A 10,863-nucleotide genomic window follows, 5' to 3' on the forward strand; every position below is an offset into this window, starting at 1 on the left:
ATCTCCAGGGAGAAAGACAAGGAGGGGTGTAACATGGGAGGATTTCGCCCAATTGAATATGAGATGTGCTGCTGCATTTTGAACTACCTGTAATGGTTTGACAGCGCATGCTGGTAGCTCTGTCAGGAAAAAGTTGCAGTAGCCTAACCAAGATATGACAAGTGCCCGGGCTAGAAGCCGAGCTGCAAAGTCTGACAGATAAGGCATGATATCCCTAATGTTGTACAGAGAAAATCTTTAAAACCAGGAGATAAATACTACAGTATGTGATCAGCAAAGGATAGCTGGTCATCTATCATCACCCCTAGGTTCCTGGCAGACTTTGTTTGGGACAACATTGATGATGTAAGCTGTACATCGATATCATGGTGAATGGTGGAGCTGACAGGAACGATAAGAATCTCATTCTTAAGGGAGGTTCAGCTGAAGGTAATAATCCTTCTCCCAGTCTATGTTGGCAAGGCATGTGGAGTTCCAAGAAGAGACTGTGGTGTCCAAAGGATGGACGGTCAGATACAGCTGGATGTTATCACTGTAGAATTGGTAGAAGAAACCGTGAGATAATCAGGTGGTGTACAGAGAGAAGAGGAAGGGACCAAGGGCTGAGCATTGGGGGATATCGGTTGTTACCTGATGTGCAAGCCCCTCACCCCCACACACTTGGAATGGTCTGCCCGATACATTAGAGTCAGACATTCTCAGACCAGTACTCTAGATACCAAATTCATTGAGGGTGGATGGGAGGATCTGGTGATTCAAGATTTTAAAATGTTTTCAAATAAGAGTTTTAAGTTACAGAACAAACAACAATCAATAATGTAAGACTAACCAATGCGATTGTGTAATGCAGGTACTGCATGACGAAGCAGTAATGAAGTACAGATTGAGTGGAGACAGGTGGTCAAGCAACACCTATATATAACTAGGCAACAATGACCGTATGCAGTACTCAGTTCTACAATAGCTGAAGGGCTGGCAAAGAAAATATCCTGAGGAAGTGAACAGTTAAATATCCATATTCATGACACCCGTGACTAAATGCTGTACCATCCCAGGGTGCACATTCACATACTAGGAACTATCTAGAGACACCAGTTAACCTTATCGCTAGTTTGTGGATAACGGGCGCAAACTGGAGTAGATGAAGGAAACCCACAAAAACATAGAGAACGTGCTGCAAACAAATGGATAACAGAATCAAATCCAGCACATTAGAGGTATAATGCCACGGAGCTACTGTACCCACTGTGCCACCCACGATAGGTTATGGCTAAATAAACGTTAAAGGAAACAAAGGTTAAATTCAGGTGTTAGATCTTATGTTATCTAGAGCATGTCTTTCGGTTCTTGTTCCTTTTATCAAGACTGTGACTGTTAATGTTTGTATATTTGTCTTCTATAAATGAACATCACATCTTTCACAATATAAAAATGCATAAAAGGCATGAAAGGAATGTAGCGATGAAAAACGACAGTCAAAGGTAACATTTATCCAGGCACTTTATGTCGCATTACTTAAAATTCTGACTGCAAATATAACCATTGAGCTGGCATCATAATTTAACATTTATTCATGCTGGGAAATGTTGGGCCTGGTGCACATGGGATGGAACAAAGATGTCATTTCGTCTCGCTAATTACCCGAATTTTATTTTGCCCCTGAAATAAATTTTTGCTGTGAACGCCCTTTAACTACATTACATAAATAAATAAAATTAAGTGCATAAACTTTAACATACTAATTATTATTCCTTTGTTAGTAATTTTTAAGGGACTATGTATTTTTTCATTGTTTTATTGATACATGTTGACGTTATATAATGTAAAATAACAATTAATACATTTTAAACACAATAAACTTTTGTAAGAAAGCAGTATGTGCCAGAATTCAGCCTTGAAAGGAAACCATAGTACGACCTCGTTAAAGCAACTACATTCAGGTGTGAACAATTAAAGAAACATTTTTTGCGGGATAATGCTGAGGGGGGTTATAAGAAGCATAGCGATAGCAGCTCAGCTTTTGGGGAGTAGGGGGAATTTGTGGAAGTTTTCACTCACAGCCCATAGGGGTTTGTGGGTTTTTTATTTTATTTTAAAAGAAGGTTCTCGGCTTACTTATCGATTTTATTTTAAGTAGTGTGAGATTTTAAAGACTGACAGCTTCAGGATTTCTAGTGATGTTGCCTGCTATTTTATTGTTATTTACTAGGAATGAGGCATAAGTAATATGAAAAAATACGAATCTCTAAAAAGCATGTAATTATTTGGCCTAAATTTTGAGCTACCTTCTCAAGTTTCTGGGAGAAACTCTATTGCCCGACGGATACAAACGGATTTACTTGTTATCACATACCAGTGAGGAACCTCTTATCACCCTTTACCAGTTATAAAAGATTTGCTTGGCAATCTTCTTGTTAGGAATTCAGATCTGTGGGATGATCGGGAGTCTTAATTTTTATTATTCTTCAGCACTGTGGCCTCACACCTAGCTGGGTCGGGCTTTGATTCTTGCCTCTGGCTCAGTGTATCTTTGTAGTCTGCATATTCGCCCTGTGTTGCTAAACATTTCCTGTGGGTTTCTTTTCGGTCCAAAAGCATATCGTTAGGGTGTCCCCAGCCTTCTGCTGTATGCTTTCTGAGATATGCTGCAGGTTTGCCGCTATTGTGTATTACATGAGAGAAATTTAATTGGTGTTTTTCAGGCAAGCTAGGAATGTACGATATATTTCCCAGACATTATACTGTAGGTCTATAATGAAAACACAACAGCTTCATCAGTGGGCTAAAATTTCTACGATGGCTACAGTTTTGGGTAAAACTGACTCGTCGGCATTATGCTTCTGGAGGAAGCTACTTCCTATTCAAACCTGCTACCTACTGTAGTCCAGGGTCACAAGGTGAATCTATTAGTGAATCTATGCTCACCTATAAAACAAAGTATGTTCTTCACATATACAGTAAGATCAGTTAGGGGTGTTACGGTTGTGCAGTGTCTAGCACTATTGCCCCACACCTCTGGAGACCCGGGTTTTCCCTCAGTCCTAAAACACGCTAAGGTGAATTGGGTTTGCCAAATTGCCCACATGTGTGATTAAGTGTCTGAAAGGCGTACGTGCCCCTGCCATGGGTGGCATTTTGTGCCCACAGCCTATGGGATAAACTCTGCAGCCCTGCACTGGGTAGCTGCTGAAAATTGATAACCTCATTGTTTGAATCTATGGCTAAAAATAAATACATTTTATAAAGATTGTTGTAAATCACGTATTTGTGTAGGAACTGTGACTAAAATCTAAATCTTTCTTTTCTAAATTCTCCTACGTTTCGGCATTTCTTGGGCTCAAATAAGGAACACGGCAAGGTGCCGGATTAAACTACTGTTTCGATTAAGATTAAGTTTCTAATAAAGTAATTTACCAAACTTATCTGTGAAGGTGAAAGATCTGCATCTATCACCGGTGCCCAGATCCTTGTCTGCTACACCTCCATTCTTTTAATTTATTTGAAGTTGTTGAAGTATCAGCAGGAAGTTAATTCATTTTGCAGAGCTTCCTCTTTCCCCACCAACTCTCCACTTGTGCTTCCCATTTTACTTTTACAAAATGACTTTGCTTTGACCTTTTGAATATAAATTTCAAGTCCACTAGTCAAGCAGAATGTAAGAAAATGAGCTCTAAGACTACGATGAGAATTCAGAAAGAATTTGCAAAGGGTATGCAGCATTTTATTTGTTTAGATTTGTTTTATATATAATATGTAATTAATATTTGCACACACATATGCAGTGCTAAAAAAATAAAATCAAACCTTTATATGAATTTTGCAATTCTCATTAAAATGCTACAGAAATGCACATGAAACCTACAACCCTGTTCCAAGGTCATAGCGTTGTGCTAATGTACCTTTCTGGAAGGATCTATTTTCAGACTCTCAAAGGAAGATGATGCAGAACTAACAAACAGGGTGTCTCCCCTGTTATTTGTTACCATCTGTTATATAGCATACTTATTTACTTTTAAAACATGTACCACTATTTGATAGCTGCTATATTTTATTGATCGGGCAAGTGGACCACATTCATCGTATTATTGCTGCATGCATTGCTACCTTCACCTCAAGCAATACAGCTTTTTATAAAAATGGATGGCTGTGGTCCTCACTGATTGGCTAATAGTGTCCCATTTGTCTCGTATAATAGCTAAACTGTGGTAGCTTTCTGTCCTGAGCACTTGAGGAGTAACTGGTGACACCATCTATGCAGCTATGCAGGGTTATAGACATAAGTAATTTATATTTGTAAGTGAGGATAAATTGAGTTCTCCATAAAATCTGGAAAGAAAATGATAGGGGGAGAGTCTTGCTAACAGAACAAGTTCCAATGGAGGTATCCAAATATCATGACTGGGCTTTTTCTAGCTACCCCCCCCCTGCCTGCCCCCTATCACCTGGCTTTATTGTCCCACCTCAAACAGAATGTCCTCTTGAAGATGGATGGTATGAATTAAACCAACACTCATTATAGTAATTTCAACATTATTCCTTAAAATATCACATAAATGATGCTAATGATATGCCGAGATCATTTTATAAAAGCAATAAAGAACTGGAACCCGTGAATGTAAAAGCTGAAGGTTGCCATCATTCAGCATATTTGCATTATATTAAATGGCTTCCTTTATATGGCTTAATTGTGTTAGTCTTCGTGTAGCAATTAAAAGAAACAGTGAAGGAAACTGTAGGCTAAACCCCCCCAAGCCCAGTATAATTTCTGACCTAATCATATATTAGTCAACACTATAAATATTATAGTAAATATTAAAACGATCATTATATTGCAGTCCGAAACATTCCCCATTGGTTGATAATTTCAATAGAATGTAGTCCTGAAATGTGTGACTATTTGGTGCACTGATGCATAGAATTATGTTTTTTAACGGCTTCCAACAGATGTATCCTTTTCTGAAACGCAGTGATTATAGAAATGCAGGTAACATTAATAGAGTGACTTGATTAAATTATGAGTAGCATAGCACAGCCCCACCAGCAAAAGCCAGAACACCGACGTCGCAGACACAGAATTGTATCAAGGAGGGGTTAGGACGCAAACTCACCGGGCTGGGTATCAAGGGAATCACACACTTCACATTAGAGCTGCCGCTATCAATTAATTGAGTAACATGTGATTAATCGAGTAATCGTTTATAATGTAATATGGTAGCGTCTTGCAAGCCAAGGTTTTGGGACGTGGAAAAACAAGGAGGTTTACTTACAAGGAAGAACAATGCCCTTTTATTAAACCCTTAAAAGGACGAATGCAACCACCAAACACGCACCAGAAGCACAAATACTTTATACTCCAATTCACATAAATTGCATTTTTGCACAGCGGAAGGTATCCAAAGGATTCACTGAAAAAACACGCACACACAGAGTGATCATGCAAACTCCACAAACACAAAGTGGTGATGTGTGAAATGGCATTTCATGCACATGAAATTGTTGCACTGCGGGAACGCAGTTTATTCTTGCAATGGAATAAGCTACAATAAACAACAACAGTATTTAAAAATGTAAGTCTATTTTAAACTCCTTAACTTAAAATATACCAATTCCTTGTCCACAACCCCACAAGGAATATTGGCGAACATCTTCGTGTTCAGAAAGGACAAGGATGTGTCTTTCGAGAGACTAGGCAAAGCATGCCTCACTGGGAGAACTTTTGATGTGTCATATCACAGAACTTTCTGAATATCTGAAGGTGGTGCTGTTTTGTATAGTACATTGTAAGAAATTTTTTGGAAGAGATGCGCTTTTTCAGTTTGACGTGGAAAAGGTTGATGTAATTGTCCCTTTAATGCCAATGTATAATTTAATGTGATATGAAATCACACTTTGTGAAATACTGCTTCACCTGATGTCTTCAAGAAGTCAGAGTGGTAAAAATGGAGGAGGTTCATTTTGGATAATATCAAATTCACCAGTGCAAAAACTTTTGAAATACACAAGTGATCTTATGCTGATGTATAATTATTTATCTTGACTTTTGTGACATACGTTCATTTAGATAATAAAGGGGCTTCTAAATAGTTGCAATTTTATTGCTTTTAGTAACTAATGCTTTAGTCCCCTTCCTCTCTTTGATGCATTACAGATCGTCTGGACTAGACCAGGTCCTGCTGTATATTTCATGTATTTACACAGGGTCCTTACGATCATATTTTTCACATGACTGGTATTTTTTGCATCAGATGTTATTTTGGTGTTGATTTGTATTAGACACATTATTTGACTCCCTGTGTTTTTGACAGGGTTAAATACATTGCATTGTGAAGACACTGTTGCTTATAAATAATCTTTGGTCAATGAGGGATGGCATAGATCACAAGCAAAGTCATTTCAGTTCTCTGAATGGCACCACTGCTGTTGAGCATCACCGACGTAGATATTTTCAAAGAACTAGAATATTTCCAAAGGGATCACTTTCCATAGCAGTCACAGAATGTGTAAAGAGCAAAGTGCTTAGGTTACTCATCAAGCACAGAGCATTACAGCAGAAACATACGCAACAACAGGATGTGCTGCAATTAATGAGTAACCTCATTATTTTTGCTTAATGAGAAATTACACATTTACTATTGGGGGGAAAACGACTCACTATTGGTGAGACCTTCATTGATTTGGAAAAGATTACAAATTAATGACCCATGTGTTAACTCATTGTAAAAATCACTTTGAATGAACATCTACGATGCTCTGTAACAATTTTCGGAATGACTGCCGTTCATCATCTACCCGCATTAGGTCCAAGTGTTGGTGGAGTATTCGGTATATCACTGTTGAAAGGGTTTGACGGGCCTAGAGTCCACAGAGATCTGCAAACAGCTTTCACAGTAAATATACCTCCCCCCCTTCCTGTGCTGTTGTATGATTAATGATACCCCCATGTAGCTAATTCATTAAGAATCATCTTTGGCCCCTGAGAATTATTACATTACTTTTAGAAAGAAGGTGGGAGGTGTCACCCTGCTGCAATCCCCAGTTTAATGGCAAAACCCAGAATGATTTAACCCATTCGGGTGGTGGGGGGTTCAAGCGAGAAGATAAGCGGGATACATATATATGCCCTTATATCTCCTGCACAGGCACAAACAGGGATACATTCACCATTTGTTAACATCTTCCCAATGCTTAATCTTTTTATAATAATAATAATTATTTTACTTTAATGAATGGAAACTAAACTTTTTGTATACTCTTTGGCAATAGAAAAGTTCAAAAATTTAGAGAGATATACATCTGAAAAGAGATATTTGGAATTCATTGAAAAACCTAGTGGAGGAACAATAATTGCTGAAGATATTTTACTGTTCTGAGATGTATAGCAAATTCTGCAACTGCAAATTTAACTTGCAGCTTAAAAAAATGTATGCTGGGGTGTAAATCTAATTTGACATAGATCAGGGAAAGATGAAATTCCTCATCAGATCAGAGGGATCTGAAAATTGTCCCCGTTTGTGTTTGATAGCACGCGTGCGATGCAGTAAGGGGGCTCAACGACACCAAAAACTGAATTAATGGAAATTATAAGCTGGGGGAGCAGTAATGATCCTTTGATGTATTCTTGCTGGTGATTGATGTCTGGTTACTTCAGGCTATCGCTGCATTCTCTTCCTCGGAGACCTTAGAGGCTGTTTATGGTGTGCTGACTTCTGGCTCAAGTTCTATAGAAATTTCTCAGCAGAACTTCCAGTTACAGAGATCGCACTGGAAGATAGTTTCACTTCAGAGTAATAATAAAAGAGGGAAGCTCTCTCACTATGTATATGTTTTTTTTTATTCGATATATGAACATGGAAGTTTTCATGTCCAGATCCTCACAGAATATATTCAGGCTCCAGTCTCCTAGCAGTGAAATGTAATTATAACTTCTATATCATCATCGATGTCATCATCGTCGTCCGCATCTTTTAGCCCCCCCGCAAATTAGAACACGTCTGGTGATCGCTGAGCATTATCTTTTACAAGCAAGCAATCCTGTCAGTGACATAAATTACACATCCACTAAAAGAGCAAAACTCATCGGAGGTGTGACCATTATCTGAAACCATCAATTATATGTTTTTTTTGTAATATCTCGTAGGCAGCCGTGGTTACTTGCGAATTTCACTCTTGTGCAGAGTTGGCATCTGCTTATGGCAGATTGAGATGTTTTTATAGACATAATGTGATTTTATATGTTGTCCATTGGGGGATTTCACAGGGTGCTTTGCATATTAATGGAGACTATAATAAGGCATTCTTTAAAATGAGTTATGGCAGCCAGGAAAGACAGTACTGCTTAGCAATACAAACAGTTTACTTTCCAGAAAAGAGAATACCACAAAAAGCATGAATATATTTTTAATTATATTTGTTTCTTATAGTTATTATTTATTCAGCTGGTCTGTTATCCGTTACATACAAGCCAAAAGCTAAATTTTAGATACATGATAATATATCACCTTTCTCTGTCTGGTCCATAAGTATAACGTTAATCATGTTAAACATCATATTTAGTTAAATATTGAATTGAACAAATGTTCGAATATATATTGTTCAACATAGATGGACACTGGGTCGGGTCAAGGGGCAGCAGGCCAAACGGCGATGCCCAGACCTCCCTCTCACCAGCCACCTCCTCTAGCTCCACCAGGGTAATACCAAGGCGTTCCCAGGCCAGCCAGGAGATGGGATCTCTCCAGTATGTCCTGGGTCTGTCCCCGGGTCTCCTCCCGGTTGGACATGTCCGAAACATCTCCCCAGGGAGGCATCTTAGATACTCGGAGCACCTCAACTGGCTCCATTTGATGCAGAGGAGCATCTCTGAGCTCCTCCTGAATGTTTCCAAGCTCCTCACCGTGTCTATAAGCCTGAGCCCGGACAACCAGTGGAGGAAACTCATTTCTGCTGTTGGTATCTGTGATCTCATTCTTTTGGTCATGACCCAAACCACATGACCATAGGTGACTGTGGGAACTTGGATCGATTGGTAAATCTGAGACTTTGCCTTCCGGTTCAGCTCCCCTTTTCCCACACCAGAGCGATAAAACGTCCACATTACTGCCGACGCTTACATTGATCCGTCTGTCGATCTCGACCACATCATCTGCAAAAAGGAAAGACGCCATCCATCCCCAGCCGGACCGCTACACCCCTTGGCTACACCTAGAAATTCTATCTATAAAAGTTCTGAACGGAGTCAATGACAAAGGGCACAATGCATTTAAACCTAAATACCACAAATGAAGTAGAGTTAGCATATACAGATTAAAATGCATTGTTTTGTTCTCATATCACCAGTTATGTCCATGGCCGGATGTAGCATAGCAGTGAAGAGAGCAATCCGTAGGTGGGGTCAGGGGCGTCGTGCAACATCAGGGCTGTAGTCCCGAGTATTTTAAGCCTAAGCCTGAGTATTTTTGCCCCGATGCCAATCCTTCTTCTTCAAAAAAAAGAAAAAATAAAGTCAAGCCCCAAGTAAACTCGACTTAACCCCTGATCTTTTCAATAGCTAGAAATAGCTAGCCTTAACATGAACTGTCCTTAGCTCTATTTACAGCTGTCCTATCTATCTGTAGAGGAGATAGCTTTAAAGGGAGCTTCCTATAGATATCATAGCCTTGAACAGAGCGGTCTGGATACAGGACAGCTGTGAAGAGAGCTAGCTGTAGACATGATAGCCTTAAAGAGAGCTATCTTTAATATCATAGCCTTGAAGAGAGTTATCCATAGATAGTATAGCAGTGAAGACAGTTGTCCGTAGATGACATAGCAGTGAAGAGAGCTATCCATACTCTCTACATACTGTAGGTAGTGTAGCAGTCAAGCGCAATTTGTGGATGGCATAGCTGTAAAGAGGGCCATCTACTGTAGACAGTACCAAGAAATATACTGTAGTTCTCAGAGTGAAGGAAATTTTTACTTTTTTTTAAGATGGGGGGGGGGGGGGGGCACTACTGAGAGAACTTCATAGACGGGAAGTGTGGTGCAATTTGTGGTTTGTCTGTTTTATCCGACAGAAGCACCAGTCCGACTCGGGCAGGCTGCTATGCCCAGTTCCAGTGGAGTTCCAGTGGAGTTCCAGTGCCTCCAGGGGCACAACCTGCAGTTACAGTGTAATGTGACCACAGCAGGCCTTGACAAAGGACAAGGAGTTACTTAACAGGCATGGACTCTGAACGCACAGCTGCTCGCATTCGTGTTAGCAGGTCACATTATTAATGTTTTTTCTTAATGTTGCCTCGGGTTTGCAGTAGCGAGCTTCCCTTGCTTTAATAAACTGGCATTTATAACAGTCTCTTTTTTCATTTATTTACTGAAAATGGTGTGATATTTTAGCAGAGCACCTAAAGCAATATTATGGTAAACCCACGCCGGCTCAGTGATTTAGCCATTGCCAGTGTTCTCATCTATGTTACGGCTGTTAGTTATTACAAGCAAGCTAAGTGAATAAATATTTATCTGAATAGTAGGAAGACGAAAAGCAGACAGGATATATAGTAGTTCTTAGGTAAATTTCTGGTACCTGTATATAGAAATGCTTATTATTATTATTATTATTATTATTATTTTTATTATTATTATTATTTATTACAGTCAGCCCTCGTGCATTTGCGCTTTACGATTCGCGAATTCACAGATCCGCGAAAATTTCATTGGAGCTGTAACTCATCGTGCAGTCATTTTCAGATTTTTATCGTACTGCACGGCTAATTCATAATCAACATTCATCACTGCTGAGTACCCCTACTGCTGTTTTTTAGTACATATTTTTTAATGTGTGTGCATATATTTTTGTTCTCTCTCTCTTTTTTTCCTGGTTAGCGC

Source organism: Brienomyrus brachyistius, chromosome 15 (assembly GCF_023856365.1).
Source record: "Brienomyrus brachyistius isolate T26 chromosome 15, BBRACH_0.4, whole genome shotgun sequence".
Taxonomy (NCBI): domain Eukaryota; kingdom Metazoa; phylum Chordata; class Actinopteri; order Osteoglossiformes; family Mormyridae; genus Brienomyrus; species Brienomyrus brachyistius.